This window comes from Hydractinia symbiolongicarpus, chromosome 1 (assembly GCF_029227915.1).
Source record: "Hydractinia symbiolongicarpus strain clone_291-10 chromosome 1, HSymV2.1, whole genome shotgun sequence".
NCBI lineage: Eukaryota > Metazoa > Cnidaria > Hydrozoa > Anthoathecata > Hydractiniidae > Hydractinia > Hydractinia symbiolongicarpus.
In genome coordinates this window covers 41,869,526-41,879,267 of record NC_079875.1, presented here as the reverse complement: position 1 = coordinate 41,879,267, position 9,742 = coordinate 41,869,526, and positions in this window count along the sequence as shown.

The following is a 9,742-nucleotide window of genomic DNA, read 5'->3' as shown; positions in this document are numbered from 1 at the left end:
AAAATGAAAACATTTCTGAAAACTACAAGTCTCATGCGTTTTAGTGGTGAAAAAATAATTTAAAAAATCGTTCGGGAAATGAGTTTACTCCCTGGGTACTTTCGTTGTATACTTTTGACTATACGGGCCGAGTCCGGGATTTCCGGGAAATCGCGGGTTTTCGTTTGCCGGCGATTAAACTTCTTTTATTCAGCGTCTCATCAAAAATCAAAACATTTTTGAGAACTACAAGTCTTATGCGTTTTAGTGGTGAAAAAATAATTTAAAAAATCGTTCTGGAAATGAGTTTCCTCACAGGGTACTTTCTTTGTATACATTCGACTATACGGGCCAAGCCCGGGATTTACGGGAAATCGCGGGTTTTCGTGTGCCGGCGATTAAACTCCTTTTATTCAGCGTCTCATCAAAAATGAAAACATTTTTGAAAACTACAAGTCTTATGCGTTTTAGTGGTGAAAAAATAATTTAAAAAATCGTTTTGGAAATCAGTTTCCTCACAGGGTACTTTCTTTGTATATATTCGACTATACGGGCCAAGCCCGGGATTTACGGGAAATCGCGGGTTTTCGTTTGCCGGCGATTAAACCTCTTTCATTAAGCGTCCCATCAAAAATGAAAACGTTTTTGAAACCTACCAGTCTCATGCGTTTTAGTGGTGAAAAAATAATTTAAAAAATTGTTCGTGAAATGAGTTACTCCTTGGGTACTTTCTTTGTATACATTCGACTATACGGGCCAAGCCCGGGATTTACGGGAAATCGCGGGTTTTCGTTTGACGGCGATTAAACCTCTTTCATTAAGCGTCTCAACAAAAATGAAAAAATTTTTGAAACCTACAAGTCTCATGCGTTTTAGTGGTGGAAAAATAATTTAAAAAATCCTTCGGGAAATGAGTTTACTCCCTGGGTACTTTCTTTGTATACTTTTGACTATACGGGCCGAGTCCGGGATTTACGGGAAATCGTGGGTTTTCGTTTGCCAGCGATTAAACTTCTTTTATTCAGCGTCCCATCAAAAATGAAAACATTTTTGAAAACTACAAGTCTCATGCGTTTTAGTGGTGAAAAAATAATTTAAAAATTCGTTCTGGAAATGAGTTTCCTCACAGGGTACTTTCTTTGTATATATTCGATTATACGGGCCAAGCCCGGGATTTACGGGAAATCGCGGGTTTTCGTTTGCCGGCGATTAAACCTCTTTCATTAAGCGTCCCTTCAAAAATGAAAACGTTTTTGAAACCTACCAGTCTCATGCGTTTTAGTGGTGAAAAAATATTTTAAAAAATTGTTCGGGAAATGAGTTACTCCTTGGGTACTTTCTTTGTATACATTCGACTATACGGGCCAAGCCCGGGATTTACGGGAAATCGCGGGTTTTCGTTTGACGGCGATTAAACCTCTTTCATTAAGCGTCTCATCAAAAATGAAAAAATTTTTAAAACCTACAAGTCTCATGCGTTTTAGTGGTGGAAAAATAATTTAAAAAATCCTTCGGGAAATGAGTTTACTCCCTGGGTACTTTCTTTGTATACTTTTGACTATACGGGCCGAGTCCGGGATTTACGGGAAATCGTGGGTTTTCGTTTGCCAGCGATTAAACTTCTTTTATTCAGCGTCCCATCAAAAATGAAAACATTTTTGAAAACTACAAGTCTCATGCGTTTTAGTGGTGAAAAAATAATTTAAAAATTCGTTCTGGAAATGAGTTTCCTCACAGGGTACTTTCTTTGTATATATTCGATTATACGGGCCAAGCCCGGGATTTACGGGAAATCGCGGGTTTTCGTTTGCCGGCGATTAAACCTCTTTCATTAAGCGTCCCTTCAAAAATGAAAACGTTTTTGAAACCTACCAGTCTCATGCGTTTTAGTGGTGAAAAAATATTTTAAAAAATTGTTCGGGAAATGAGTTACTCCTTGGGTGCTTTCTTTGTATACATTCGACTATACGGGCCAAGCCCGGGATTTACGGGAAATCGCGGGTTTTCGTTTGCCAGCGATTAAACTTCTTTTATTCAGCGTCCCATCAAAAATGAAAACATTTTTGAAAACTACAAGTCTCATGCGTTTTAGTGGGGAAAAAATAATTTAAAAAATCGTTCGGGAAATGAGTTTACTCCCTGGGTACTTTGTTTGTATACTTTTGACTATACGGGCCGAGTCTGGGATTTACGGGAAATCGCGGGTTTTCGTTTGCCAGCGATTAAACTTCTTTTATTCAGCGTCCCATCAAAAATGAAAACATTTTTGAAAACTACAAGTCTTATGCGTTTTAGTGGTGAAAAAATAATATAAAAAATTGCTCGAGAAATGAGTTTACTCCCTGGGTACTATTTTTGTATACTTTTGACTATACGGGCCGAGACCGGGATTTACGGGAAATCGCGGGTTTTCGTTTGCCGGCGATTAAACTTCTTTTATTCAGCGTCTCATCAAAAATGAAAACGTTTTTGAAAACTACAAGTCTCATGCGTTTTAGTGGTGAAAAGATAATTTAAAAAATCGTTCTGGAAATGAGTTTACTCACAGGGTACTTTCTTTGTATACATTCGACTATACGGGCCAAGCCCGGGATTTACGGGAAATCGCGGGTTTTCGTTTGCCGGCGATTAAACCTCTTTCATTAGGCGTCTCATCAAAAATGAAAACATTTTTAAAAACTACAGATCTCATGCGTTTTAGTGGTGAAAAAATAATTTAAAAAATCGTTCGGTAAATGAGTTTACTTCCTAGGTACTTTCTTTGTATACATTCGACTTTACGGGCCAAGCCCGGGATTTACGGGAAATCGCGGGTTTTCGTTTGCTGGCGATTAAACCACTTTCATTAAGCGTCTCATCAAAAATGAAAACATTTCTGAAAACTACAAGTCTCATGCGTTTTAGTGGTGAAAAAATTATTTAAAAAATCGTTCGGGAAATGAGTTTACTCCCTGGGTACTTTCTTTGTATACTTTTGACTATACAGGCCGAGTCCGGGATTTACGGGAAATCGCGGGTTTTCGTTTGCCGGCGATTAAACTTCTTTTATTCAGCGTCTCATCCGTATAGTCGAATGTATACAAAGAAAGTACCCAGGGAGTAAACTCATTCCCCAAACGATTTTTTAAATTATTTTGTCACCACTAAAACGCATGAAACTTGTAGTTTTTAAATATGTTTTCATTTTTGATGAGACGCTGAATAAAAGAGGTTTAATCGCCGACAAACGAAAACCTGCGATTTCCCATAAATCGCAGACTCAGCTCGTATAGTCAAAAGTATACAAAGAAAGTACCCAGGGAGTAAACTCATTTCCCGAACGATTTTTAAAATTATTTTTTCACCACTAAAACGTATGAGACTTTTAGTTATCAGAAATGTTTTCATTTTTGATGAGACGCTTAATAAATGTGGTTTAATCGCCGGCAAACGAAAACCCGCGATTTCCCGTAAATCCCGGGCTTGGCCCGTATAGTCGAATGTATACAAAGAAAGTACCCTGTGAGTAAACTCATTTCCAAAACGATTTTTTAAATTATCTTTTCACCACTAAAACTCATGAGACTTGTAGTTTTTAAAAATGTTTTCATTTTTGATGAGACGCTGAATAAAGGAAGTTTAATCGACGGCAAACAAAAACCCTCCATTTCCCGTAAACCCCGGACTCGGCCCGTACAGTCAAAAGTATACAAAGAAAGTACCCAGGGAGTAAACTCATTTCCCGAACGATTTTTTAAATTAATATTTCACCACTACAGCCCATGAGACTTGTAGTTTTCAAAAATGTTTTCATTTTTGATGAGACGCTGAATAAAGGAAGTTTAATCGCCGGTAAACGAAAACCCGCGATTTCCCGTAAATCCCGGACTCAGCTCGTATAGTCAAAAGTATACAAAGAAAGTACCCATGGAGAAAACTCATTTCCCGAACGATTTTTTAAATTATATTTTCACAACTAAAACGCATGAGACTTGTAGTTTTCAGAAATGTTTTCATTTTTGATGAGACGTTTAATGAAAGTGGTTTAATCGCCGGCAAACGAAAACCCGCGATTTCTCGTAAATCCCGGGCTTGGCCCGTATAGTCGAATGTATACAAAGAAAGTACCCTGTGAGTAAACTCATTTCCAGAACGATTTTTTAAATTATTTTTTCACCACTAAAACGCATAAGACTTGTAGTTTTCAAAAATGTTTTCATTTTTGATGAGACTCTTAATGAAAGGGGTTTAATCGCCGGCAAACGAAAACCCGCGATTTCCCGTAAATCCCAGGCTTGACCCGTATAGTCGATTGTATACAAAGAAAGTACCCAGGGAGTAAACTCATTTCCCAAACGATTTTTTAAATTATTTTGTCACCACTAAAACGCATGAAACTTGTAGTTTTTAAAAGTGTTTTCATTTTTGATGAGACGCTGAATAAAAGAGGTTTAATCGCCGACGAACGAAAACCCGCGATTTCCCGTAAATCCCGGACTCGGCCCGAATAGTCGAATGTATACAAAGAAAGTACCCAGGGAGTAAACTCATTTCCCAAACGATTTTTTAAATTATTTTGTCACCACTAAAACGCATGAAACTTGTAGTTTTTAAAAGTGTTTTCATTTTTGATGAGACGCTGAATAAAAGAAGTTTAATCGCCGACAAACGAAAACCCGCGATTTCCCGTTAATCCCGGACTCGGCCCGTATAGTCAAAAGTATACAAAGAAAGTACCCAGGGAGTAAACTCATTTCCCGAACGATTTTTAAAATTATTTTTTCACCACTAAAACGTATGAGACTTTTAGTTATTAGAAATGTTTTCATTTTTGATGAGACGCTTAATGAATGTGGTTTAATCGCCGGCAAACGAAAACCCGCGATTTCCCGTAAATCCCGGGCTTGGCCCGTATAGTCGAATGTATACAAAAAAAGTACCCTGTGAGTAAACTCATTTCCAAAACGATTTTTCAAATTATCTTTTCACCACTAAAACGCATGAGACTTGTAGTTTTTAAAAATGTTTTAATTTTTGATGAGACGCTGAATAAAAGAAGTTTAATCGACGGCAACCGAAAACCCGCCATTTCCCATAAATCCCGGACTCGGCCCGTATAGTCAAAAGTATACAAAGAAAGTACCCAGGGACTAAACTCATTTCCCGAACGATTTTTAAAATTATTTTTTCACCACTAAAACGTATGAGACTTTTAGTTATCAGAAATGTTTTCATTTTTGATGAGACGCTTAATAAATGTGGGTTAATCGCCGGCAAACGAAAACCCGCGATTTCCCGTAAATCCCGGGCTTGGCCCGTATAGTCGAATGTATACAAAGAAAGTACCCTGTAAATAAACTCATTTCCAAAACGATTTTTTAAATTATCTTTTTACCACTAAAACGCATGAGACTTGTAGTTTTTAAAAATGTCTTCATTGTTGATGAGACGCTGAATAAAAGAAGTTTAATCGACGGCAAACGAAAACCCGCCATTTCCCGTAAACCCCGGACTCGGCCCGTATAGTCAAAAGTATACAAAGAAAGTACCCAGGGAGTAAACTCATTTCCCGAACGATTTTTTAAATTATTTTTCACAACTAAAACGTATGAGACTTTTAGTTATCAGAAATGTTTTTATTTTTGATGAGACGTTTAATGAATGTGGTTTAATTGCCGGCAAACGAAAACCCGCGATTTCCCGTAAATCCCGGAGTTGGCCCGTATATTCGAATGTATACAAAGAAAGTACCCTGTGAGTAAACTCATTTCCAAAACGATTTTTCAAATTATCTTTTCACCACTAAAACGCATGAGACTTGTAGTTTTTAAAAATGTTTTAATTTTTGATGAGACGCTGAATAAAAGAATTTTAATCGACGGCAAACGAAAACCCGCCATTTCCCATAAATCCCAGACTCGGCCCGTATAGTCAAAAGTATACAAAGAAAGTACCCAGGGAGTAAACTCATTTCCCGAACAATTTTTAAAATTATTTTTTCACCACTAAAACGTATGAGACTTTTAGTTATCAGAAATGTTTTTATTTTTGATGAGACGCTTAATAAATGTGGTTTAATCGCCGGCAAACGAAAACCCGCAATTTCCCGTAAATCCCGGGCTTGGCCCGTATAGTCGAATGTATACAAAGAAAGTACCCTGTGAGTAAACTCATTTCCAAAACGATTTTTTAAATTATCTTTTCACCACTAAAACGCATGACACTTGTAGTTTTTAAAAATGTCTTCATTTTTGATGAGACGCTGAATAAAAGAAGTTTAATCCACGGCAAACGAAAACCCGCCATTTCCCGTAAATCCCGGACGCGGCCCGTATAGTCAAAGGTATACAAAGAAAGTACCCAGGGAGTAAACTCATTTCCCGAACGATTTTTTAAATTATTATTTCACCACTAAAGCCCATGAGACTTGTAGTTTTTAAAAATGTTTTTTATTTTTGATGAGACGTTGAATAAAGAAAGTTTAATCGCCGGTAAACGAAAACCCGCGATTTCCCGTAAATCCAGGACTCAGCTCGTATAGTCAAAAGTATACAAAGAAAGTACCCAGGGAGTAAACTCATTTCCCGAACGATTTTTTAAATTATTTTGTTACCACTAAAACGCATGAAACTTGTAGTTTTTAAAAGTGTTTTCATTTTTGATGAGACGCTGAATAAAAGAGGTTTAATCGCCGACAAACAAAAACCCGCGATTTCCCGTAAATCCCGGACTCGGCCTGTATAGTCAAAAGTATACAAAGAAAGTACCCAGGGAGTAAACTCATTTCCCGAACGATTTTTAAAATTATTTTTTCACAACTAAAACGTATGAGACTTTTAGTTATCAGAAATGTTTTCATTTTTGATGAGACGCTTAATGCATATGGTTTAATTGCCAGCAAACGAAAACACGCGATTTCCCGTAAATCCCGGGCTTGGCCCGTATAGTCGAATGTATACAAAGAAAGTACCCTGTGAGTAAACTCATTTCCAAAACGATTTTTCAAATTATCTTTTCACCACTAAAACGCATGAGACTTGTACTTTTTAAAAATGTTTTAATTTTTGATGAGACGCTGAATAAAAGAAGTTTATTCGACGGCAAACGAAAACCCGCCATTTCCCATAAATCCCAGACTCGGCCCGTATAGTCAAAAGTATACAAAGAAAGTACCCAGGGAGTAAACTCATTTTCGAACGATTTTTAAAATTATTTTTTCACCACTAAAACGTATGAGACTTTTAGTTATCAGAAATGTTTTTATTTTTGATGAGACGCTTAATAAATGTGGTTTAATCGCCGGCAAACGAAAACCCGCGATTTCCCGTAAATCCCGGGCTTGGCCCGTATAGTCAAATGTATACAAAGAAAGTACCCTGTGAGTAAACTCATTTCCAAAACGATTTTTTAAATTATCTTTTCACCACTAAAACGCATGACACTTGTAGTTTTTAAAAATATCTTCATTTTTGATGAGACGCTGAATAAAAGAAGTTTAATCCACGGCAAACGAAAACCCGCCATTTCCCGTAAACCCCGGACGCGGCCCGTATAGTCAAAGGTATACAAAGAAAGTACCCAGGGAGTAAACTCATTTCCCGAACGATTTTTTAAATTATTATTTCACCACTAAAGCCCATGAGACTTGTAGTTTTTAAAAATGTTTTCATTTTTGATGAGACGTTGAATAAAGAAAGTTTAATCGCCGGTAAACGAAAACCCGCGATTTCCCGTAAATCCAGGACTCAGCTCGTATAGTCAAAAGTATACAAAGAAAGTACCCAGGGAGTAAACTCATTTCCCGAACGATTTTTTAAATTATTTTGTCACCACTAAAACGCATGAAACTTGTAGTTTTTAAAAGTGTTTTCATTTTTGATGAGACGCTGAATAAAAGAGGTTTAATCGCCGACAAACGAAAACCCGCGATTTCCCGTAAATCCCGGACTCGGCCTGTATAGTCAAAAGTATACAAAGAAAGTACCCAGGGAGTAAACTCATTTCCCGAACGATTTTTAAAATTATTTTTTCACAACTAAAACGTATGAGACTTTTAGTTATCAGAAATGTTTTCATTTTTGATGAGACGCTTAATGCATATGGTTTAATTGCCGGCAAACGAAAACACGCGATTTCCCGTAAATCCCGGGCTTGGCCCGTATAGTCGAATGTATACAAAGAAAGTACCCTGTGAGTAAACTCATTTCCAAAACGATTTTTCAAATTATCTTTTCACCACTAAAACGCATGAGACTTGTAGTTTTTAAAAATGTTTTAATTTTTGATGAGACGCTGAATAAAAGAAGTTTATTCGACGGCAAACGAAAACCCGCCATTTCCCATAAATCCCAGACTCGGCCCGTATAGTCAAAAGTATACAAAGAAAGTACCCAGGGAGTAAACTCATTTCCGAACGATTTTTAAAATTATTTTTTCACCACTAAAACGTATGAGACTTTTAGTTATCAGAAATGTTTTCATTTTTGATGAGACGCTTAATAAATGTGGTTTAATCGCCGGCAAACGAAAACCCGCGATTTCCCGTAAATCCCAGGCTTGGCCCGTATAGTCGAATGTATACAAAGAAAGTACCCTGTGAGTAAACTCATTTCCAAAACGATTTTTTAAATAATCTTTTCACCACTAAAACGCATGAGACTTGTAGTTTTTAAAAATGTCTTCATTTTTGATGAGACGCTGAATAAAAGAAGTTTAATCGACGGCAAACGAAAACCCGCCATTTCCCGTAAACCCCGGACTCGGCCTGTGTAGTCAAAAGTATACAAAGAAAGTACCCAGGGAGTAAACTCATTTCCCGAACGATTTTTAAAATTATTTTTACACAACTAAAACGTATGAGACTTTTAGTTATCAGAAATGTTTTTATTTTTGATGAGACGTTTAATGAATGTGGTTTAATTGCCGGCAAACGAAAACCCGCGATTTCCCGTGAATCCAGGACTCAGCTCGTATAGTCAAAAGTATACAAAGAAAGTACCCAGGGAGTAAACTCATTTCCCGAACGATTTTTTAAATTATTTTGTCACCACTAAAACGCATGAAACTTGTAGTTTTTAAAAGTGTTTTCATTTTTGATGAGACGCTGAATAAAAGAGGTTTAATCGCCGGCAAACGAAAACCCGCGATTTCCCGTAAATCCACGGGCTTGGCCCGTATAGTCGAATGTATACAAAGAAAGTACCCCGTGAGTAAACTCATTTCCAAAACGATTTTTCAAATTATCTTTTCACCACTAAAACGCATGAGACTTGTAGTTTTTAAAAATGTTTTAATTTTTGATGAGACGCTGAATAAAAGAAGTTTATTCGACGGCAAACGAAAACCCGCCATTTCCCATAAATCCCGGACTCGGCCCGTATAGTCAAAAGTATACAAAGAAAGTACCCAGGGAGTAAACTCATTTCCGAACGATTTTTAAAATTATTTTTTCACCAGTAAAACGTATGAGACTTTTAGTTATCAGAAATGTTTTCATTTTTGATGAGACGCTTAATAAATGTGGTTTAATCGACGGCAAACGAAAACCCGCGATTTCCCGTAAATCCCAGGCTTGGCCCGTATAGTCGAATGTATAAAAAGAAAGTACCCTGTGAGTAAACTCATTTCCAAAACGATTTTTTAAATTATCTTTTCACCACTAAAACGCATGAGACTTGTAGTTTTTAAAAATGTCTTCATTTTTGATGAGACGCTGAATAAAAGAAGTTTAATCGACGGCAAACGAACACCCGCCATTTCTTGTAAACCCCGGCCTCGGCCCGTG